Raw genomic sequence first — 25,781 nt, 5'->3', positions numbered from 1 at the left:
CACGTCTTCTTACTAGCAGGAGCTTGACACAAAGAACAGGCCCCAAAGAGCTTCCACAGGTGCTCTAAATATGCTGTCAGAGTGATTGACAGGCCAATGAATGGTAGACAGAGATAATAGAAGGAGATCAGATCTGTGCATGTGCAGACGCAAATCCAAAATGGCGTCCGGGACCGGTGACTCACAGTGCTCAGCACCAAAGAGGACAGCGGCAGAGAGCAGGTAAGGCTGCCGGAACCCAACTAGAGGGACTGCAGGTCCGGCCTGTGACATGGGTTGAGCTATAATTATTTACTGCTGTATTGGATATATTTTTCTGTGAGATCATATTACACAGCTTTGATATTTGCACAAACAATGCTAATTCTTTTCACATAACTACATCCTGAAACCAAGCAATTAACTAAATAATTAACATGACCAGTTTCCACAGAAAGCCTTTTATAAATATATGGCTTTACCATAAATTCATTTTTGTGACAACAAATCAGACATTATTGTAGCAGCACATGCAGGAGGTGCAAATGTTTACGTATTCTTATGGAGAAGCTGGCTGAAACAAAATAGGTAAGTGTGTTCCTTGTGGACAAATAGGTCTATTTATGCGTAATTAATTACACTGTGGAGCTTCACATTGTAATGCATTAGATCAAGCCATTTTTCTTATTAGATGACTCTCCATCTGTATAACAATATTTGAACACACAGATCTGTCACTTTCTACATCACATTTTCTTCAGTAATCTTATGACTTTATTAATGTCACATAAAAATAAGAATCAGGCATCTAAGCCTTATTTTATTGTGGTAACTCCCCTAAATTGATGAGGAATATACCTCTACTGAGTTCAGATATTAAACTTTCAGTAGAGCATAATCTTTGCACACTACTAAACTAACAGCTAAGAAATTACACAGACCAGCTTATTTGTAAGTAATGTTAGCAGGAAGCATGAATGTTTAAAGATAACTCGGACTAATTATGTGACTTCCTCGTTGAAATAAAAAACAGTTGGGTCACATTTTTCTGTGTATCTTCTGGATTACTAAAAACATTTGATTTGGCCTGGAATTAAAGGGCACGATTAACACATATTTTTAACCAACCCCAAAACAGACTTTGAATTTGAATGTGCTTTACAGGAAGCCATTACTTCTGGAATTCTTGAGTGAATCCAAAACTCACACATTTAATGTTGGTCTACCTAAGGGAGATGAGGGTGCAAAGGTTTTTAGTATTTTTTTTTGGTTTATTAGAGAAAAAAAATTAGGAAACACATTTTCTTTTTCTTTATTTACTCAGCTGCTTCTGTCACCTCAAATTGGGATCCATGTATAAAGTAGCATGCAGAAGCACACAAGAATGTTTGGGTACTAAATTGGAGGAGGATATTGGAGAGATGTTTACATAAAATACAGATTTGAAGTGATACCACCATAGAGTTCTACACAGTACAGTGTAACAGGTGAAGTAGAGGGCAAATTAAAATAGTTTCAGTTGACTATTTAGCTAAATTCTAAAAATGCCCATCCATATGTTTGCTGACTAAACTAAGCTTAGCCAAATAAATTTGACATAATACAAGCTCATAGAAGCAAAGCTCATTTTTCACAGGAAACAAATAATTGTGAAATATTGTTTATTTGTATCATGATTTTTTATTTTTTTTTAAAAACGGAAGCTGAAATTTGAAGTCCCTGTATTTTCTAATTACATAAACTTGATAAGCACTACCCACAAAAAACCCTCCAAAAATACCAAATGTATCTATATATATATATATATATATATATATATATATATCTATCTTGAACCACAAGCAATGGCAGATTCAAGTGCCCGATGCCATCAGTTAAGAGCCGTGGTGAGAGGAGCCGCTGCAAGAAGAAAAGAAGACAGAAGAAAAGAAGACAATAGGAAGAAAAGTGGAGAATGGGATGAGGAAGAGGGCACAGTGTGGTGATGAAGAAGGGGTCACAGTGTCGTGATGAAGAAGGGGACACAGTGTGGTGATAAATAAAGGTGCACAGTGATGAAGGGGAGGATAATGTGATTAAGAGGAGAAGCAGTGTGATGAAGCAGGGAGCAGTGTGTTGAAGCAGGGAAGCAATGTGATAGATGGCTCCAATTTGACAAAATTAAATTTGAAAAAATTAGGTGCTGATTTAAAATGCTGATGACATGTTAATATCTATTGTGGTCTGTGATCATAATAGCGACCTTTAGTGGCAATGCAAATTAGCTTTTAATAAAGTGCTCCCATCATCCACATATATTGAATGCTAACATTTTCTGGGTTTAATTAATATTGTAGCCTATCCTTTCATGGAATGAAGTGCCATCATATTTTAGTGATTTCCATTGCCTTTGCCAGCCTTTCTGCTCTTCCCTTGCCTGCACCAGCCTCTCTGCTGTTCCCGTGCATGCGCCAACCTCTCTGCTCTTCCCTTGCCTGTGCCAGCCTCTCTGCTCTTCCCTTGATATGATACAACTATCAGTATACTCAGTGTCGGACTGGGACATGAAGGGCCCACCGGGGGAAATGCAGCGGTAGGGGCCCACTACAATGGGGTGTGGCCAACTGTAAGAGGGGTTGTGGTCAGTCATTAAAGGGGATGGGGTCAGGCCATGGAGGACAACGTATAGCACCTTAGTATGGTCCATAAAGAAAAAGAGGACATTTGCAGTGAGGAGCCGCGAAGGAAAAGACAGAAGAGAAGAAAGAAGTCAATAGGAAAGTAAGTGAAGGGGAGCAAATGCAGCATGGAGGGCACTGTGTGAAACAGGGGAGACAGGGAAAGGGGAGGGATGAATTGAATACAATCAATCATCATCAGCTATTTGTGTGCTGTCCATTCTTTGTGGTTAGTGTTCTCTCCCCTCATAGTGTACACAGAAAACAAATGCTATACTACAGTACTAGAGATCAACCATTCATCATATGAAAACCACAATATAAGGGTATAGACTAAAAATTAATATATCCATGAAGCACTATGGAGACCACAAAATTATTAGCATAAAAATATATGCACATTTAAAATATTACATAAATCTAATTACACTCTAGACACTGGCAAATAAAAACAGGACTCTAAAAAATGATCTACCCACAAAATGTACACTCAATAATAATCCAATGCCACTACAAAGGACAAAAGCAAAACATTAATATTAAAGCATATAGCAGATGCAATCCTATAAGGACCTAACTGTCTGAATGTGTTTTATTCTGATTAAGATATGCTTCTATAGGGAATAGAGTCCCACAATTGATTGAAAACAAATAAACATGGAACATGATATAAACAGTGAATTTGGTTACTAGTTTATTAGGAATCCATTCATTGGTCAGCTGCAATAGGATCCTTTTATAGAGGCACTGAAGACGTATATTGCAATGAAGCCATTCTAATTTATCTCCCTCCCTCCGAGGTCACACAGTGGAGAGCTCTAGAGAAGTTTGCACGATTTATTACTTACTGATTACACGGACTCACACTGCAGTTAGGATGGCAACTTTATGACTACAGGACGCCTGCAACTACAGCAGAAGGAGTAATCTGAGATCTGTGTCACTGTGAAGCATTTCTGCCTCTCTCTGTCTCAGGAGCAGGAAGTGTTCTCACGTGCTGGCTGTAGGCAGGGATTAGTTTGACAGTCTCCGTTTCATATGTAGACTGACCGCAACTCGGTAATTCTCTGCTCTGCCTCACCAACAAAGAGGGCGGGGTTATCAGGCAACAGGGCCTCCCGGGGGATACCCCGGCTCCCCGGCAGGCCAGTCCGACACTGAGTATACTGTATTGGTTGGTCCATTGGTAGCAATATATTTGTATTATGGTCCCCTCCTATTACTTTTTTCTGGATTCACCACTGTCCACAAGTGTAGGCTGTGCTAGAAACAAGAAATAGAAATTTCAAATAAATACAAGGGGCCCACATATGTATTGATGACTATAGTAATAATAATCATTGTAATAAAAAAATTAGTATTTAGTGTTGAACTAGCAGAATGTTAGTATCGGGAAGTCTATGTTTTTTTTCTCATCTTGCGCAGAATATATATATATATATATATATCATACTTTTTACAAGGCCATCAAAACACAAATACCTTATGGTGAAGAATTATATTCATTGAAGTTCAAAATGAATCTTTGGGGTATGGACTAGAGATGTTCAATGACCCCCGAGTTTTGGTTTTGGTTTTGGAGCTGGATGAACTTCGTGTTTTGGTTTTGGCAAAACCGTCCTCGCGTGTTTTGGTTTTGGTTTTTGATCTCTATTTTTTGCTAAAATCACATAATTTGGCTCTGTTTTTGTTCCTACGCTATTATTAACCCCAATAACATTAATTTCCAGTCATTTCCAGTCAATTTTTGTCAAGTGACAAGAAGACTGCAACCCCTCCTGTTTCTGTATGAGCATGGCACTGAGCAATGGCACTGGAGACTGCAGAGTGAAAAGAACACTGCTACCCCTGTTTCTGTGTGAGTAATGACAATGACGTTTTGCATCTATTCAGATCCGAGGAATCGCGAAAGTATCGAGCTGGCTTGCGAGCCTACTCGGATCTCCTAGTTCAGGTGGGTTCTGTTTTCAGAATACCGAGCCCGATCATCTCTAGTATGGACACAAATAGACACCAAATGATATAAATTTTTATCCCACACTTTGCGTTTTATTACTTTTAATATACTGTTATTACACTATGCCTTGCATGCCTAGGAAAAGTGCGTGGATGTGAAGATATACGTTTGGTGATGAATACAGGGTCTCCTCTGTTCTAATAGACAGAATACTGCAGGATACGTCCAATACATATGTGGAATATAAAGTCACAAATGAACAAACAGAAAAAAAATCAAAACTATTTAATTAATTTCATCTGTTAATAATATAGGGCTGTTAGGAACCCCTCCAGCTGGCACAACACAACCCAGAATCTACTCTGCCAATCAGGTGTTCTCTGGAGCCCCTGATGGTGGGGACAGACTGGGCCGCAGACTGACAGAGGGTCGTGAAGTGTGTACCGGCTGGGGAGAACCCAGGCAAGAAGAGTCAGGTCCACGCAGAGGTCAAGGGCCGGCAGCAGACAACAGTATCGGTAAACAAGCTGAGGTCAGGGGACACAGGCGAATAGCAGAACCGGTAAACAGGCCAGAGATCAGGGTCACAGGAAACACGAGCGAAGTCCAATTCAAAGCCAAGGGTCATACATGGAGTCAGTAGTGGTATCAGAATACAGGAACAGGAACTAGCAGGTCAGCAGACTGGAGCACAGAAGCTATAACCGGCAATGAGGTAGCAGACCTCATTGCCTTAAATAGTGAGGACAGTCAATTTAGCCTGGCTCTGATAATACCCAGCCCCCTGCACCTAAATTCATTAACACGCAGGCTAGTAATATTGATGGGCGCATGCGCCTGGCTTCTCATTGGCGGGACGCAGCGCTGAAGCGTCCCTCCTTTGCCCCTGCAACGGCCGGGTCATAGGCGGAAGTGATGTCCCGGCCGCCATAGCGACGGCCGGGACGCAGGTAGGAGAGTCGCGGTGGCTGGGCACCACCGCGGCTCGTAACAAGGGCCTGATTTATTAAGGATCTTTACTTCAGAAACTTCTTACTTCAGTCTCCTGGACAAAACCATGTTACAATGTAAGGGGTGCAAATTAGTATTCTGCTTTGCACATAAGTTAAATACTGACTGTTCTTTTATGTAGCACACAAATACTGGATAGCTTATTTGTACACTGAAATTTAAAGTTGATGCTAAATGAAAAAAGAAGACTGAAATAAGAAGTTTCTGAAGTTAAGATCCTTAATGAATCAGGCCTGTGGTCACGGTACATTGCCGCATCGCATGTCATGTGATGGGGCCGCCTGTGCTCCCCTTCCCCCGGGCTGAAATTTGCCAGCCTGCCCCTGACAATATGCTTTATCACATTTTGTGGAATCTTTTGTGCACCATTCTATTTTTTTAGTGATGTGAAGCTTTTTACTATAGACCTAGCTCCAACACCTATTGCTGCAGTTTTAGATCATACTTTCTAATTCCATGTCATCAACAACATCACCAGTGCATCTATTATTATAGACTGCTTTATATTTAAGGAGTGATGAGTGATGACTTAATAGCACAACCAGGGCTGCCATCAGAAACTGTGGGGCCCAGTACTAATTAATCTGGTGGGGTCCCCCCCCTCCCCTACATGTGCCCCCCTCCCTCTTCGCCATACCCCTATCCCTTATCACAGTATATTCCCCCCACTCCCTCATCACCATAAATGTTCCCCTCCCCCCAAAGGAAATGTCCCCCTCTCCCCTTGCCCCAAAGTAAATGTCCCCCTCTCTCCTCCCCGCAAGCACAGTTAATGTCCCCCTCTCCCCTCCCCTCAAGCACAGTTAATGTCTCCCTCTCCCACCCAATCACATTTAATGTCCCCCTCTCTCTCCCCCACAATTAATGTCCCTCCCCCCCACAGTAAATGTCCCCCTCTCTCCCCCCACTGTTAATGTCCCCCTAATGTCCCCCTCTCCCCCCACAGTTAATGTCCCACTCCCCCCACAGTTAATGTCCCCCTCTCCCCTACCCCATAATGTCCCCCTCTGCCCCCCCACAGTTAATGTCCCCCTCTCTCCCCCACAGTTAATGCCCCCCTTTCTCCCCCACAGTTAATATCCCCCTCTCCCCTCACAATCACAGTTAATATCCCACTCTCCCCCCCCCACAGTTAAGGTCTTCCTCTCCCCCCAATCACAGTTAAAGTCCCCCTCTCCCCCAATCACAGTTAAGGTACCCTTCTCCCTCTCCCTCCTCCCCCTTCCACAGTTAAGGTCCCCCAGGCTTTCTCTCCCCTCCTCCACAGCTAAGGTCCCACAGGCTCTCCCTCTTCCCCCTCCCTCCACAGTTATGGTCTCCCAGGCTTTCCCTCCCCCCATTCCACAGTTAAGGTCCCACCGGCTTTCCCTCCCCACTTCCACAGCTAAGGCCCCCAAGGCTCTCCCTCTTCCCCCCTACCTCCACAGTTATGGTCCCCCAGGCTCTCCAACCCTTCCCCAGTTAAGGTCCCCCAGGCTCTCCCTCCCCCCAACTTTCACAGTTAAAGTCCCCAGGCTTTCCCTCCCCTCCTCCACAATTAAGGTCCCCCAGGCTCTCCCTCCCCCCCAACTTTCACAGTTAAGGTCCCCAGGCTTTCCCTCCCCTCCTCCACAGGTAAGGTGGGGAGGGAAAGTCTGGGAGGCGGAGCTGCAGCATCGCGGAGAAGAAGGTAAGAAAAAAAAGGGCAGCACGGTCGGTGACTGCGGGGCCCAGACAGTCCAGTGAGTCCGAACAGATGGAGAGGTCTGTTCGGGGCCCCTAGTCTGTCTGGGCCCCTTACAACAGTACTGGCCATACCCCCCTGATGGCGGCCATGAGCACACCCCGTCTGAACTAGAAAATCTTTTAAAAGACAGAGGCAAAGAGCATTTCCTTGATTTTTGGTATCCTTGTTCTGCACTACTGAAGTAGAGTCAGAATTTCATCTTCAGTAGCACAAAGACACTGATGTGTGCAAGAAAGGGCATATATGACTCAGGGGGTACACAAATAGAAAAATGAAGCCAGTGGTGGATCAAGGAGGGGTGAGCAAAGCAATTGTTCCCCCTAGCGGGAGCATGCTCCCTGCAGCTGCACACTATGTGTGGGTCAGTGTCGCTACCAGCACAGACAGGCAGAGAGAGAACCCTACCAAGCCGCTCTGGTTTGTTTTAAACACTGTCAGAACGGCCAGGCAGCATAGTTTGACTGCCTGTCTATGCTAACAGCGACATTGACCTTTACATAGTGTGCAACCACAGGGAGCCCACTGTTAGAAGTAAAAAAAGGGGGCGGGCATAAATTGCCCCCCCTCTAAAAATACAATCTAGATCCGCCCTTGAATGATGCACATAAGAGTCAAGGGTGCATGCAAGGGAGGCAATGTGGTAAGAAGGGGAAAACGGGAGGGGGGCAGACAAATAAATTTGAGGTGCAAACACAAGATAAAGGTAGACCAGACAAGAGAAAGGTCAGAACTGTGGCTCAGTGACAAGCTATCTGTACTGAAGTATTATTGACACTAATTGTTGCTGCAGTAAAGTTAGCATGATCTCTTCAATATAGTCGCTGTGTCCACCAATATTAGACTTAATGGGACTTCATTTTATGTGCTCAAAAGCCTTGCGCACTTAACAGCAAACAGTGTGCATCTTACTTCTGAGTGGAAGAATTATCAGTGCTCAAAAAAGGTTACGCTGTCTGTAACAAAATCATTCTCCACCTGTTTCTCCTCTGTCCGTACTAACACTAAATTCATATTTTTTTACATGATTATATTAAGACTTTAAAATGGGAATATCACTATCTTTTATGCATTCTCACTGATTAGATTACATTGGCAATGTTTGTCTACAAACACATCCTGTGAATCTAATATTTTTATCTCACTGGTTGCTGAACATTCAGATCTACATCCCATTTGCAGTATACTGAATTTTGGCTTTAATTTGCAAAATCTCATTCGCATTGAAGCCAAAAACCACATCAAAAGGACCCCAATGAATTCTGGCCTTCAGCTATAATCATTAAATGACCATATTTTCAAGCCTGCCATAACAAAATTTGGTCAACATTTGATTAAGCAGAAATATGTTTGGTTGTTGATTGGAAAACACACATCATACTGTGTCAAGTCAGTCTTGGCCAAAAATAACCAAATTAAACAACCAAATAGCAGCATACGTGATCAGCTTATATCCACAAAAGGTCTGAGAGGTTGTGAAGGGATTTTTAGCATGATCACAATGTTCCTAAGAGTTACAAAGGTACAGAATAGACAGACTGGTTCAAACTAGGGACATCCCAATGAGACTTCTGACTCCAACGAATATCCACAAACAAATTTCACATTGAATAGTTTTCTCTGTATTTTGTGGGGTTCTTTTGAGGACGACTTTGACTTTCAGCTTATTTATTCAGCCTTGCTCTCAGGGGACACGTGCTACTTATATGTGGTATATATGGTAAAAGTAAAATTGTTTAATTTTTTTTTATCAAAGTCATCTTATTTATTTTTTGTTATAGTTTATTCAATTCTAGTTAATGGCAACATTTAAGAAAGTTTTCTACCATCTTAGGGGGGAATTCAATTCCCACTGAAACAACGAAGAGCTAAGTCTATTACCGTTAATACAGTAATTTTAACCCTGCTTTCTGCTTGTGGCTCAGTGTTTATTAACGGTAACTATGTGCACTATTACCGTAATATCGGCTGCGTTACTTTTTACAGTAATGCAGGCTATTGAATTCCCCGCAAAAAAAATTGGACTCTACTCTGTGGGACTGTGTTGTGATAGCCAAATACTTAATGGAGCCAAATCTAATAATAATTTATGTGATACATTTGCAATATATTATACTTGAATACTTTATATCCCTATTTTCAGAATTAACTTTAGCAACACACTGTGGTTATTTTTTGTTTTTCATTGAGGAGGCCCTCGGTGCTGCAGACATATATTGTATCATTAGGAAATTTAATGCATATGGATGTAGACCATATATCACCACTGCATTCTGTGGAAGTGTCCCATCTGTTATTGTAATAAGAGGATCAGTAAGTAATCAGAGAAGGTAGGTGACTCAAATGTGTCATGAATATGAAAGGAATAAGTGTATGTCATCTTATAATAATGCTTTAAGGGAATAACTAATCCCTACATACCAGTGAGTTTTTAAAAATATAGTCATGCTGAATACCTTACTTTCACAGTCCTCATTGTAGCACACATTACAGCCTGGCTTGATAAAAAAAACATGTGTAAAACAGCCCATTCTTTCAGTGTCAGAAGTAATTTTTTACCAAATGACCACAAGTTAGTATAAAGTATAAGACAGTGAGACATAAATATTTATATTTCAGTGTAATGGGGGAGGAGTTGATCATTTGAATGCTGCATTACAAATTTCAAAAATATGCGTGAGGTCATTCTTTTCACGATTGTCTATAATATTTAGTAGTAATTATCTGGATATTGTAAAGCTGCATTTTTAGTTTTTTTATTGATTATTTTCTACTGGCAAATCTATTAGGGTAAAGACAAGTTTGAATTCTAGACAGTGTAAAAAAATACTGGATTTGCAAAGTGATAGTTCAAGAACCAAATATTCATTTTATAGACAGCTGAAAAACTGATGTCACTAATGTGAATGAAACAGAGTGGTTTTAATTTAAACACAGGTCACACAGGTAAAAATGAGATGCAGTAAATAGTAAGTCAGTTAACAGTTCATAGAAACAGTTGAAATAGGATCCCATAATTACCAATTTAGCTGAGGCACAGGAGTACTGGATACCTGGCACAACAGGTTAATTGCAGGTACGGGTTTGACAGAATGGCCAGGTTTAGCTTGGAAGCTGGAGACCAGGCACAGCAGGATGACTGCAGGTACAGATTGTCAGGATAGTCAGATTTAGTTGGGAAGCTGGAGACCAGGCACAGCAGGATGACTGCAGGTACAGATTGTCAGGACCAGAGTCTGCGCCAGAGTATAAATCTGGAATCTGCCATAACAACACTGTATGAACTGTTGATGGAAACTCAACCAGGCACACGGAACTGGAACCCACTATTAGGAACTCAGAATGTATAACACACGGAAGCTCACAACAGAATGAGCTGGAGCTGGAAACAGGAACTCAGAACTCACAACCTTGACTAAGAATGGAGAACTCCCACCGCTCTGGAATCTACACACAGATACACCGACCTAGAAATTTTCCCTAGAGACTCAGCTCCAGCTACAAAACCAGTAATACTGGCAAAAACCCAGGCACTGCGAGTAAGCACTAGATAATACCAAGTTCTTGCTGAGGTAAGCTCTCTTGATGAGTGCAGAATTGTTGCAGAAGGATGAGCAATTTGGAAACCAGGAGAGATGCTCACTTGGTAATGCAGGGTATTTGCAGAAAGATATGTATTTTGGAAATGCTAGGTTATTTGCAGAGAGAAGAAGTGCAGGCACAAGGAGACTGGATTACCAGGTTTAGTCACTGATGCAGGAAATACTGGTGTCCAGCTATAACAGATGAAGTGCAGACACAAGAAGACTGGATTACCAGGTTCAGTAAGGAGGCAGGAGGCACGGGAAGATCCATGGGGAAATCAGGCAAAAAAAGGGTCAGGCAAGCCAGGGGTCAGAAGGCAGAAGATCCACAATAATACTATTACACTCTTTATAAACTCCACCCCGGACCCTCAACCCAGATGCCCACCTTCCATGAGTGAGGATCTAACAGCTAATTTTTTTTATCAAAGGTAGACTTAACCCAATTCTTCCGATAATCAGTAATGCAACTTAGTACAGAACTTACAGCTATAGAGATTGCTCAAGTAATTAAGGACCATAAATCTGATACATCCCTGACCCTGATGGCTTCTTGGCAGCATGCTACAAAAAAATTTGCTGACTACCTGATCCTCCACCTTCACTCCTTATTTAATGCGGCTCTCCAGGGGACCCCTTTCTTGGACACAGTGATAGAGGCCTGGATTTTAGTTATTCCCAAGGAGGGAAAGGACCCTCATATTTGCCAGTTGTAGACTCTTTTCACTCTTAAATAATGACATTAAGCATTATTCTAAGATTCTGGCCAACCACTGTAATCAAGTTCAGCCCATACTGATCCGCCATGATCAAGTGGGCTTTATCCCTGGGCGCCAGACCAGGGATAAAACAACACAAATTATTAAATTGATATAAATTTTGAACAATAGTAAAATTCTTGAAGTCATTCTGCTTGACACAGAAAAGCATTTGACAGGACTTTCTGGCAATTTATGCTAAAAATAATTCAGTCTGACTGGGAATTTTCTAATGGGAATAAAGGCTTGGTACTCCTCCCCAAAGGCCAGAATTTTGATAAATGATTTCCCTCTAACTTAGTAACTTAGTAAAAATTCATAATGGCACAAGACAGGGATGCCCAATGGAAGCAAATAAACTATTCCCCCCTCTCTGCAGTTAAAAACGTGTTTGGTATATTGCATGTATGGAGAAGATTACATACTAACTTCATTATAGACCAGATCTTTTTATAAAAGTGTGGACTCCATGGCTCATAGGAGAAGATAGGATTGCCCCTCTTTCACTTAATACCCCCCCAAACCCTCTTGGAGCAAGTGCCCTTTAACTATTTTTTTATTCAACTTAGCCAAATCCTTTCATCTAGAAAATAGGTCTATCCTTGACACGCCTCCTATTCCCATTTGTAGCCATTAACTATCCATGATAACAACACACATACAAATAAGGGCTTGATGAGGGGAAATAGGATAAATTAACAGTGTTAAATGTATATGAACATCTTAATATAAATTTTCTGGAAACACACTAAAACATATCATCACTTTCAATACACCTAATGGCTATGGCATATATTTTCTGCTAGTCAGTAAGTGGCCACATTTTGCCAGCATGTTCCTCTGAATATTGTAAACAGAAAGCGTAATTTAGTATTTAAAATAAAGTGCAAAATGAAAACCCATACTTTAAATAAATAGCTCTGCAATAATCGCTGTTTTTATAAATTACCCTTACCTTGTTTTGTGTAGTACTGCAGTGTAGAATTTGACTTGTTGAACTTTATCTTTCACCACCTTAATACTCTCTACTCCCAAAGAAGAGGCATTCAATTAAATTACACAACTCTGGTAAGGGCAAAAATCATATTCAGAGTATTTAACTGCTCTTCGGATAGAAACTGTTTGGAATCCACCAGATCAGTACCCAGAGGTGAAACCTTTAATTTACCATAAAGTAGAAGTCCTGTACAATTTTCATAAATAATCCTGCTCATAAAATTTAATTTATAAACCTCCGTATAGGTGGGCTACAAATTACCCCCATCCGCCTCTAAAAAAAAAAAAAAAAAAAACCTTCACATTTTGGAGCAAAGCAAAACACACTTAAGAAACAGTATATACGATAGTATATTTTATTCCAACATACCGATGTAACACATTTATTCTAGACAAATGGTGCCCCTCCATTGAGCTGTACACTAAACTTGCCCACTCCATTGTATGTCAATAGAAATGGGGCATGGCTAGGCTGAAATGTGCCATGTGACAGGCACTTGATTGCTGAATTTGTCTACAATAAATGTACTCCATCTATAGCAGCTTAAAATTCCATTTTAGCGATCAGACAACTAAGCCCCAATCTACAGCTGTTTATATACTATCTATTTTGGAGAATGAAGTTGTGACGACCTAAGGAAGTTTGGTCTCTGAGCAGCAACCTGCATGCACGTACATCAAATCCTGCTAAATAATCGGGGAGCTTATTAGGCTTTTAATTAGAAATAGTAATTGGTGCAAAGCAACTTATGTGCTATCAAGTATTTGTGTCCTACATGTAAAAGCATACAGTATATTCCTAATGTGAAAAATAATAAACTAATTTGCACCCCTTGCATTTTAACATGGTTTGCTAAGGTGCAAAGTTACTCTTTTTTAGTCTTTAGTTTCCTTAATGAATCAGGTCCATGATATTAAAGTAACATCAAAGATATAGATACGGATGAGGTTCATGATGCCCTATGAATTTTTATGATTTTTGCCATCGTTTTTGGGACATATTTTTCTAACATTTATTGTTGACACTGACTTTTTTTTCTCTTCAAGTATGCCATTTAAAATACAATTTCTACTATTGCTATACCCCCACAACATTTAGATTTGACACTAACAAAGTTTATTTGACAGAGCAAACTTGACACTGACTTTTTTTCTCTTCAAGTATGCCATTTAAAATACAATTTCTACTATTGCTATACCCCCACAACATTTAGATTTGACACTAACAAAGTTTATTTGACAGAGCAAACCTCCTAAACGTATCAAAACACTCACAACTTCACCTAAATCTTATGGTGGGATGTAATGTTCATTTTGTCACTGCCAATAAACATTGTCCAATGCGATTATTGTGGTTCCAACGCACAAAGAAAAAGCAAAAGATAGCAGGATTTACAGCAAGCCATTATGATGCATAAAAGGCATAACAATAAACAGGAAAGTATAAACCAAGTACATTATGCGCATCTTAGGCCCTGGTCCATATTCAGTCTTGTAGTCTGCAGTCAGGAAGAGGGAGCTTTTACACTGGCCCAGGACTTGATTATATGCAGTTTGAATTAACTTAAACAGTGATGATGTCACAAATATACACAGTTAACACTAAGAGAGGTCTTCACTGGTGCAGGGTTAACAATATTCCATTAGACTGTTGGTCATAGGTCAGTTCTTTTGATCTCCTCTCCAAAGGTGGGGACAACTTACTCCAACTGTTGCCTACGTGTCTTCCCACCGAATTACCAGTTTAAACAGACCCATAAACAAAGTACTTTTGAGTATTAATCTCATATTATTATTATTATTATTATTGTAACTATCTATGTATAAATAATCTCTAATACATTTTACTAATAAATAAATGTGGATTGGAAGCTTAATAAATGTGTACTATTTACAAGTGTAAGTGCAAATGTAAATGTGTGTGTTATTAATTCATGCGTTTGTATCATTACATGTGGCGTACTAAACGCAAATGCACGTTAAACAAATATTAATTAATTTAGCCGACTTCATCCAATAATTTGACTTCTACAGGGATTTTCATCATGGTGAATTACCACAGGACATTCCTTGTGCTAAGAGTAAGGTATCGGTTCCACAATTTGTTTCATCAATTTGGGTCTCATTAGAATAGGCTTAAGCGTAGCTAGCTCTTTATGCTTTACCCTGACTTATGGTTTTATTTGGTTCTAACTTAACTAATTTATATTTGACAATCCTTGTTTCCTCTGGACACAAATTATTTTTCAAAACAACTTGTTTAGACTGGTAAAATAATAGCAAGCTTGGTCACCTTTAGTCAAAACTAGACATCCCTCCCACCCCAAATTACTGTCACAATCAAGAAAAACATTTGCTCTGTTCTTTCGCAGACAAACAAGCATTGTACCACTGAATATCCCATTTGAAGAACTATGTAGGTGCACTAATTCCATAAAATACAGTTCTGGCCAAAAGTTTTGAGCATGACACAAATATTGGTTTTCACAAAGTTTGCTGCTTCAGTGTTTTTAGATCTTTTTGACAGATGTTGCGATGGTATACTGAAGTAAAATTACAAGCATTTCATAAGTGTCAAAGAATTGTATTGACAATTACATTAAGTTTATGCAAAGAGTCAATACTGGCTGATGGCCGCCCATTCATGCCTAATCAATGCTTGGAGTTTGTCAGAATTTGTGGGTTTTTGTTTGTCCACCCTCCTCTTGAGGATTGACCACAAGTCCTCAATGGGATTAAGGTCTGGGGAGTTTCCTGCCATGGAACCAAAATTTCTATGTTTTGATCCCCAAGCTACTTAGTTATCAATTTTGCCGTATGGCAAGGTGCTCCATCATGCTGGAAAAGGCATTGTTTGACACAAAACTGTTCTTGGATGGTTGGGAGAAGTTGGAGGATGTTTTGGTACCATTCTTTATTTATGGCTGTGTTCTTAGGCAAAATTGTGAGCCCCCCCCCTTGGCTGAGAAGAAACCCCACACATGAATGGTCTCAGGATGCTCTACTGTTGGCATGACACAGGACTGATGGTAGCGCTCACCTTTCTCCAGACAAGCGTATTTCTAGATACCCCAAACAATTTGAAAGGGGATTCATCAGAGAAAATCACTTTGCCCCAGTACTCAGCAGTCCAATCCCTGTAGCTTTTACAGAATATCAGTCTGTCCTTTCCTGAAGAGAAGAGGCTTCTTTGCTGGCCTTGTTGACACCAGGCCATCCTCCAAAAGCGTTTGCATCACTGTGTGTGCAGATGCACTCACACCTGCCTGCTGTCATTCCTGAGCAAGCTCTGCATTGGTGGTGCCCCGATCCCGCAGCTGAATCAACTTTAAGAGATGGTCCTGGGCGCCCTGAAGCCTTCTTCACAACTATTGAACCTCTCTCCTTGAAGTTCTTGATGATCCGAAAAATGGTTGATTTAGGTGCAATCGTACTAGCAGCAATATCCTTGCCTGTGAAGTCCTTTTTGTGCAAAGCAATGATGACCGCACATGTTTCCTTGCAGGTAACTGTGGTTAACAGAGGAAGAACACCCTTTTTTTAAATCTTCCAGTCTATTATTCTAACTCAACCAGCATGTCAGAATGACCTCCCGCCTTGTACTCATCAACACTCTCACCTGTGTTAACGAGAGAATCACTGACCTGATGTCAGCTGGTCTTTTTGTGGCAGGGCTGAAATGCAGAGGAAATGGTTTTTTTTAAAATAAAGTTCATTGTCATGGCAAAGAGGGACTTTGAAATTATTTGCAATTCATCTGATCACTCTTCATGACATTCTGAAGTATAAGTAAAATGCCATCATAAAAACGCAGCAGACTTTGTGAAAAATAATATTTGTGTCATTCTCAAAACTTTTGGCCATGACTGTACTCTTTACGCTCTCTCGGACTTCATAAAACAATGAGAGCATGAATAAATTATTCACAGACAAACAATGGCTAAAACAAATTTATACTTATCATAAGCCTCAAGACAGCACAATTAGAGAATATGGCTGAAAAAAATCCTCACTAGGTGATACCACAATCCAACACAGTATTTTCCTTTTAGTTAGCCTTTTCCTTTGGAGATGCCGGAATCTTGAGAGGAGTCCAATACATATTTTTTTTAATTTACCCAAGATTAAGCCATATTAACAAACTATTTTTGTGCCACATAATGCATTCATAAATTAGCTTTACTATATATGGCTCCATGGCACCACTGGTGGAGTTCCAAACTACACACAAACACAAAGCTTTAATGAGGCCCCCTAGCCCAGGATGTTTATGTGACTTTTTTTTGTTCCCATATCCCTTATAGGATGTGAGAGGTGACCTGCAGATGACTCTGAGCATTTTGGTTTCAATGACTTGATAAATAAAGATTTTTTTTTGAAGGGTCACCTGAGCAATCTTACTGCAATTCAGTTTATAAGTGGACTCAAGAAGCCTAAAACAACCAAAACCCATAGAGTCCCAACACTTTTACAAATTGCTGCACACATTTCTTGTGAAATATTAATATTTTCTAGGATGGTAACAGATTGGTCTATTATATACTTAGAAATAAATATGGACAATTGATGTTCTCTAAGTCTGGAGTTCGGCACCTCATTACCATAAGCCAATGTTTCCAATGCTTCCTTATAATATTGCAAGTTTGTGGAACTCCTGAGGATGTAACAAATTATAATTGCAGGTGGACCTTCCCAAATGACTTGGGGATAAATGTATTAAGTAGAGATTCTAGCAAAATTCGCCAATACTCATCATCTTTGCCGTCATATTTTAAAAATGTTAATGAGTTTAAATGTAAGTTTTGCCTTTAAACTCATTGTCGTTTTAAAATATGCCGGCAAAGTCACCGAATATCGTCAAATTGCTAGAATCGCTACTTAATACATTTGGACCCTTTGGAGTCCAATATACGTTTCCCAGTGATAAATTATTTTCTGGCCCAGCACATACCACACATAGTTTACCCCCAAGAAAGCCAGTACATATGTTTAATATCTCTTTACAGGTTTTTACAACATCTATGACTGTTGTTATATAGTGCCACCTGGTCATTGCGTTATTACAAGAATGCTTGGTTGGTAATAATAACACAAGTAGTCTTTTTCCTTTCAGTACAGTCATATTAGACATATTAGCGAGGATACCCTTTCATGCATGCAAAACTAAAATATATATCAAATAACACAACAACAATAACAGCAATTTCACAAGAGCCCAGCTGCAACGGTAGTCATGCCTCAGCCTCAGCTTTGAGCCCCTTGAAATAAACTTTAAAAAGGGTGTTTGGAAATGCTTGAATTACATTCCTGTGTAAAGCCAAAAATAGAATCCTTTGAGCTTCTATTTTATAAAGAAGTGCTTTTCTTCGTATTATTTTCATGTTTTTCAATCTTAAAAGCAAGGGATTTTTGGCCTCAAGGGGTGCTAACTTGTTACCGTAGAGACTGTTTCTTTTAGAGGCAGTGGAGTGGCAGAGGGCATGCCTTACTGCTTACCTTGGCAACCATGAATTGTTTAGTGCTCTTCCCATGAATGCAAGTCTTTAACTCGCCCACAGGTAAAAACATTCTTTCATGAAAAGATCCAGTAGAGGAATGCACACTGTAAAGAAAAAAATCAAGACTGACAAACAAAATCATATTATACAACTGGAGGGATATGTAAAATTAGATTTTTAAAGAAGAATAAGCATTTAAAGAAATTGATCCTGTGTCTGCTTCAAATTTCCTGTTTTGTTTTTGTGTACCCTGCAGCCAGCTTCTCATGATTGACTGGCTTTCAGCAGCTTGCAAATCATGCACAAACACAATTGCTAATGTGAAATATTCTTTCACTTTGACTAAACTAATCTATAGCCTTCAACACGTTCGACAAATTTGCTTTATCATTCAACATTACTTAGAAGTAATTTATTAAAAACTTAATTACTGTATAGAAAATTAAATAAGCATGGGAATTTAACATTTGTAGCAAATGGAATAATAATGTAATATATCCATTATTTATTATGTTAACAATTATTAATAATGTTAATTACGTTATCAATACTATAATATACTTTTCCTAAACACGCATGCACGCTTGCACATATACAAATACACTCACAAAAACATTTTAAATTGCTTATATAGAGGTTGTACTTACCTCTAAATAGTAACAATACCACAATAAATGGCAGACCTCGTCTGAGGGAAGTATTACCAGAAGAGGCAGATTGGCCATAGAACTTACTGGAACTTTTCCCCGTAGGCTGGTGTCATAGTGGTGCTGCCTGATGTCTTTAATTTTTTTTACTCTTTCCTATTTAAATAAAATAAAAATAATGTTTATTTTTCACTTGGCTCATCAGGGACAGCACTGGACCTCCTGGATAAAGTATTTTATTGTTACATTTTTTTAATAAAAAGTTGAACCTTATCTTGTTTAGAAGCTAGGGGCTGTGCAACCTATTGCTACAGCACACTGTTCCCTACATCCTTTCTGGTGGCCCTTCTCTCTCACGTGCATGGCGGCGGGATTCCCCCCTTCCTCCACACTACACCTGCACTGTGTGGAGGCAACATGGAAAAAAAAAAGTGTTTTTATCCCAACTCCAAACGGATCAGCAACAGGTGAGTGGTGATGGAGGAAGATATGAGCATAATTGAGGGAGGTTAATGTTTAGAATAAAGGGGTTGCTTACAATGGAGTACTTCTGATGAGACTGATGGAGGTAGTGAGGGGGTTAATTAATATGAATGGAATTAATTGATGATTTGACAGTTAATCAATAGTGATTGATAAGGGAGTTAATGATTATAAGGTTATAAGGTTAATGATGCTGAAGGAGTAGTCATTGAGGAGGCAGAAGGAATTAATGATTTTGAAGAGGATTTCATTAATGATGAAGGGAACGGTATTATGTGTCAGTCACAAAAATGTTCTTTACATTATATGGCTTTGTATTGTGGTTATAAGAATGCTCTCTGTATTGCATTGCTGTCATAAGAATGCTCTCTGTATTGTATGGTGGTCACTATGATGCTCTCTGTATTTATGGCAATCATAAGAATGCTCTATTTATTGTATGGCAGTCATAAGAATGCGTTCTGTATTTTATGGCAGTCACTAGGATGCTCTCTGTATTTTATGGCAGTCATTATTATGCTCTTTGTATTGTACGCCAGTCATTAAGATGTTCTCTGTCTTAAATGGTAATCATTAAGATTCTGTCTGTATTGTATTGTATTGTGGTCACAAGAATGTTCTCTGTATTATATGGTGGTCACATGGATGCTCTTTGTATTATATGGTACTCACTAGGATGTTATCTGTGGTTTATAGCAGTCATTCAGATGCTCTCTGAATTATATTGCACTCACTAAGATTATGTCTGTATTATATTGTGGTCACAAGAATGTTATCTGTATTATATGGTGGCCACCATAATGCTCTTTGTATTATATGGTACTCACCAGGATGCTCTCTGTGGTTTTGGCAGTCATTCAGATGCTTTCTGTATTATATGGCAGTCCCTAGGATGCTTTCTGCATTGTATGGTGGTCATTATGGTGCTCTCTGTATTGTAATGAGGTCGCTAGAATGATCTCTATATTGTATATAAGTGTCATGGTAACAAGAAAATAAACTTGGTTACCTGAGTCTCTGATGGTTGGATCCTGTGGCTGGGAGCTGAGTGGAGATGGGGCAGGCAGTCAGAAGGTCTCTGTGTGGTGCAGCACTGAATCTGATGTAGATCTTGGAAATATCCAGAGGGGTTATCCTCAATCAAGCCAAGTTTGTTCTCTGCAGTTATCCCTTCTCTGTTGAACTCATGTTACTTGTTTCTGTGGCTAATCTGCAGAACATTGCGCATCATCATCGATCCTGCTTCCAGGCTATACTGCCCATCAGGACCTCAGCGCTCCAGTTCCCTGCAGTTATCCCTTCTCTGTTGAACTCATGTTATTTGTTCCACAATCAAGACCTGTGGCTAATCTGCAGAACATTACGCATCATCATCGGTCCTGCTTCCAAACTATGCTGTCCATCAGGACCTCAGCGCTTCAATTCTCTGCAGCTATTCCTCCTCTGTTATTCTTGCATTATCTGTTCCACGACCAAACCCTGTGGCTGTTCTGCAGAACACTGCGTATCATCATCGATCTTGCTTCCAGGCCATACTGCCCACTGGGATCTCACCGCTCCTGTACTCTGCAGCTCATTGCCTCACCGTCTAATTCGTGTCATCTTCTCTTTAAGCCAGATTGTGGCTTGTTCTGCAGAATACTGCGCATCTTCATCGATCCTGAACCTAAGCTCTATTAATTATTAGGATCTCAGAGCTCCAGTGCTTTGTTGCTAATCCTACCTCATTCCTAAGATTCATCTGTATACTTACCATCCAGTGCTCCAGCTCAGCTTCTCGTCTTCCCATACCCTGGTTGCCATACCCTTCTCTGTGCCTCCTAGAGGACCACGACCTGTGGTTAGAGAGCAGCCAAGCCCCTATTCCCTTGTGGGGATCCCTGGTGAATTCCTCTCTTTCCATTAGACTCCGCACCACTTGGAGGTTAGTCATCACCAGGGTTCAGGGTCTATTTATGCATCTGACACCGTGACACTATCATTGTTGATTTATATTTTTCACACTGTGTGAGTGAGTGTAGTGTGGAGAGTTGTGGCACCAGTGAATGAACGTTTGGCAGACATATTGTTTGTTTGTCATTATTGTTGACCGTACTGTTGCTATAGATTATTATCTTGCCTTCTGTCCCACTATCCTAGTCCAGAATCTTTGCCTCTTTAAATCTGCCTTACCCATTTACTTTCCCCAATATAAAAACCCATTTGATTGTCCGTATCCACTGTGTGTGGTCTCTTATTATTTAGAGGATTAGTGTGGTCAAATACAAAGGGCTTCCTGAGCCAACCCCTGGTGGATCCCATTACAGTCTGCATTCCACCATACTGTGTAAAAGACAAAGGTGGAGGCACTGAAGTGAAGAAAGACAACATTTCACCACCCCTTTCAGGGTATTAGGGATAGGGGTGCTACAGAAATGTTACCTTCTGAACAATAACAACTCATCATCTGTCTCTGTTTCTTGGTGTACCTATAAAGCAGAGGTCAATTTAGTAGCATAGCTGTACATCTAACTTGGACCCACAAAAATTATTTGTTTTATATTTTGTTCCTTAAGCCAGTGACTTCAAAGATGGCTTCCATCCTCTCCGTTGTAGTACAGCAGTCATGCTCAATATCGCTATTTATCTCCAAATTCATTACAGAGTCCTTTTTCCTTAAGCTCTAGGCTAAATGTCACAATTCATGTACTTACCTTAGGCTTCCAAAATAACACAAACTTAACAACTCAGGCTGGCTGGAACCATAATATCCAACCAGTCCTTATTCAAACAACTGCCTACCAAACTTCCACACTGAATTCCAGTGACACATTTGTGATGGGACTTTAAACACTTAGTTTTCACCCACTCTGGTACCCACAAGAAGGTGGGAGGCTGTCTTTGTTTTCAGTCCCTTCGGATGGTGTTATTTGCAGGAGGCTGGAATTTTCCAGCCCAATAGAGAGTACACTTAGGAGACTGTGCACTCTCAACCTCATTCATTATGAAGAGCTAAGTTAACTCCCCTTCAGTCACGGAAACCTCATAGACATTAATAGATTGGGAACCATTTATACATCACATTGGACACATACATTTTATATAACTTGCAGAGATTAGCAGCCTTTTCCAGGATCAATGAAATGATCAAACATTAACAGTGCAAATACATATCAGAGGGATTATGTTTTCAGCTACTACTTAACCTCTATTGAAAGTGCCTGGTGCACACCTTTCATACAGATAGAGACACTTGGGGAACGTTGGGCAGAAAGTATGCAAAGGCACATACTTGTAAGCGGCCCGTTCTTTAGTCAGCAATGATCTCCATGTGCATTACAGCACAGCACAAGAATGTTTACAGAGCTGGGTTTTGCAAGTTGAGAAAATAAAAATAAACCAACAAAAAGGTGGAAAAAGAAACTTGTATACAGTATAAGAAAGAAAAAGGCTCCCTAACTGGAATGAAATATTGTACGTCTTCCCCAACTTGAAGTTCATCAACAAGACTGTTATAAATCCCTTAGTGTTTAGGCCAAAATGTCACTACCTGACATCATACACACAGGAAAAGGTAAAAAAAACAGAAGCAAGCAGAATGCCTGGATCAGTGAATAGCCATTTGGTTGTCTTGTTGGCAATAGGTTCAAATGCTCTTTTGATTGCATTTAATTGCCAAGGAAAAACAGTGAAATGCTCTTTCCCTTAAAATATGAACATAGACTATTTTTAATGCATCATTTCCCCCAGATGGTGTTGGTCTAACCAAGGAAACATGAATAGACTATTAATGTTACAAGGGAAATGGTTGATCTGTTATCAACATAACTATATTACAATTTTTTCCATTATTTTAGACCTAACACAAACATTTTTTATATATAAAATAGTTTTCATTTCAGTTTAGTTATCATATAACTTATATGTCATATTTTTAAAATAAATGATATTTTCCAAGCATTGTGCAAACGTCTTGTTAAATTATATCACCATATGTTTTATGTGGTCTGCATAATTTGATTAACTTATTTTGCATAGTTTATGTATACAGGTATGTATGTATATTTTTTAAATAAATGCAAAACCATGTTTAAATTTGATGTCCCTAATGTCTTGCGACCATGTTTACTGCACCCAGGTCATACATATAGGGCCATCTTAACAACATTGTGGGCCCCCAGCAAAGCAGTGCACCGGGGCCCCTACCTGTGTGTGTATGTATATATATATATATATATATATATATACATATATATATATATATATATATATATATATATATATATATATATTATATATATATATATATATATATATATATATATTATAAAATCACTTTTTTTAATTGTACTCGCTCAGTGACCCTTGTGGTTTTTTTTGCAGGATTATTTATTCTAATTAAGAGCCCTGCCTATGGGGCCCCCATTCCCAGAGGGGCCCCCGGGCACCTGCCCATCGTGCCCAATGGAAAAGATGGCCCTGCATATACAAATAATAACATTGTTTATAGGACTACTGTTTTCTATATTGTTCAAAAAAAAATAACATTGTTTGTAAAATTCAATTTCAGATGTCCTGAATTATCTTAGTACAGTATCATCAAACATGCTGCACAAAATTGCCAACCCTTTGTAAGCTTACAAACAATTGGTAAAAAAATAAACTCTCAGTAAGAAAAAAAATAGCGATCAATAAAATATATAACAAAGTCTAATACTACTAAGTTTCAGCTAGCATTGACATTGCTGAATAGGGGTAGGAGCACTATATTTTCAGTTCCTGGACATCCTTTCATTCGCTTCAATAAATAAAATGGTGACATTATTACATTTTTATAAAATTGTCATTTTTAAAAATTACATTTTTATAAAATTGTCCTCAAAGGATATTTTCAAGAGTTGACAACCCTGGTGGTGAGATAATGTTATTCTAACCAATAAACCTTTTTTGAGAGCCAATGGAAAATGTTGTATTCTTGAGGTATATTTTATATATCTTGCATTGTAATCTAATTAAGAGAGGCCAAAGAGGTTCAGAGCACCAGAGGAATGTGTTATATAAATCTCTGTCATAGGCAAATGGCATTATCTAGCCAGAATGGACGCCTCTCATGTATAATGGGTACTGGATATATTCATAAATTGAAAAAATAACAAAAAAATTGGAACAGCTCAACACTTAATTTGGTTCTCACAACAATTGTCCAGGTCCAATTAGGCTTTGTTGTAAATGGCTCACTTATCTCATATTTCACACTACAGTTGGCTGCACTTTGTGCTCAAAGTGCAACCTAGATTGTGATGTGGTTCATAGTTAAATCTGTGTATGAACTGAAACAACACAACAATATATTCTATAGCAATAGTATATGAAATATCAAAAATGTGGTTACAGATTAGTGTGCGGAGTGAAAACAAAGGATGAGATGTTGGATGGCCTGCACTAAGCATATGTATATGTCTGCATCAGTGGAAATTTAGAAGTGGCGGTATGAAAAATATAATGGGAATGTAAGTGAAATTAATAGATTTACACTGAAGGAAGTCAGAGAAGTGTCGGTATGGCATATCCATTTTTGGGTCCAATTATTTTTTTACAAGCATTTTGGCAACTTCTTTTGTTATATTTTTCTTTATGTATTGTTATCTCTACATTCTAAAAATAAAGGCTATTGTTGGGAGGGTTGACTCAATCCATGTTTTTAAGATATACTTCCTAGCCTCTACACAAAGGGCTAGATTTAATAAAAATATATATTTTAGGTTTTAAACTAACACACATCACCGTAGTATAGTGCTCCAAACGATCACATTTACTATAGACTAAAAATCAAACCGCCGACGATGTGTGGCATTGTCAAAACACCTAAAGCATCAGCAATTTAGCCAAAATCACCTGAGAAAACGTCAGAAAAAAGATTTTTAAGACCTGCTAGTGGTAGGCTAGATAGCTCGTACTGTATGCTGTTTGAGTTATCTTTTCATTCAGAACATAAGGGGAGTCTACATTGACTTAGAATTTATGAGGCAATAATTATTTATTAATAAGGGGGCAGAAATAATTTTTAATAAACTTATGGGGCAAATGTTACGCTATATTAAAGGGCACAATTATAATTGTATAGTATAATGAAAAATGAAATTTGCCTCCATAAATAATTGATAAATTTATTTAATTTCCTTAATAATGAATGCCCCCATAATTCATCAGATAATGGGTGCCTCCTCTTATATACTGAATGGCCAGATAGCTCAAACAGCATACAGTTTGAGCAATCTCACCTCTCACAATCACTTCATTTTTCTGGCTGTTCTTCTAGTGGGTTTTCTGGGGGTTTGTCAAACCGTAGTTCAAAACACCTGACGGTTTTCATTTGTACCATGTTAGAGATTGGGATGTCCAGGCCCGGCGCTCCCATTAGGCAAGGTTAGGCAATTGCCTAGGGCGCCGGGCTCTGCAGGGCGCCTCGAAATCAGAAATCCACGGGGAGGAGAGGAGGGAAGGGGCTA

The sequence above is a fragment of the Mixophyes fleayi genome, chromosome 3, assembly GCF_038048845.1.
Source record: "Mixophyes fleayi isolate aMixFle1 chromosome 3, aMixFle1.hap1, whole genome shotgun sequence".
Taxonomy (NCBI): Eukaryota; Metazoa; Chordata; class Amphibia; order Anura; family Limnodynastidae; genus Mixophyes; species Mixophyes fleayi.
This window is presented reverse-complemented; position numbering follows the sequence as displayed.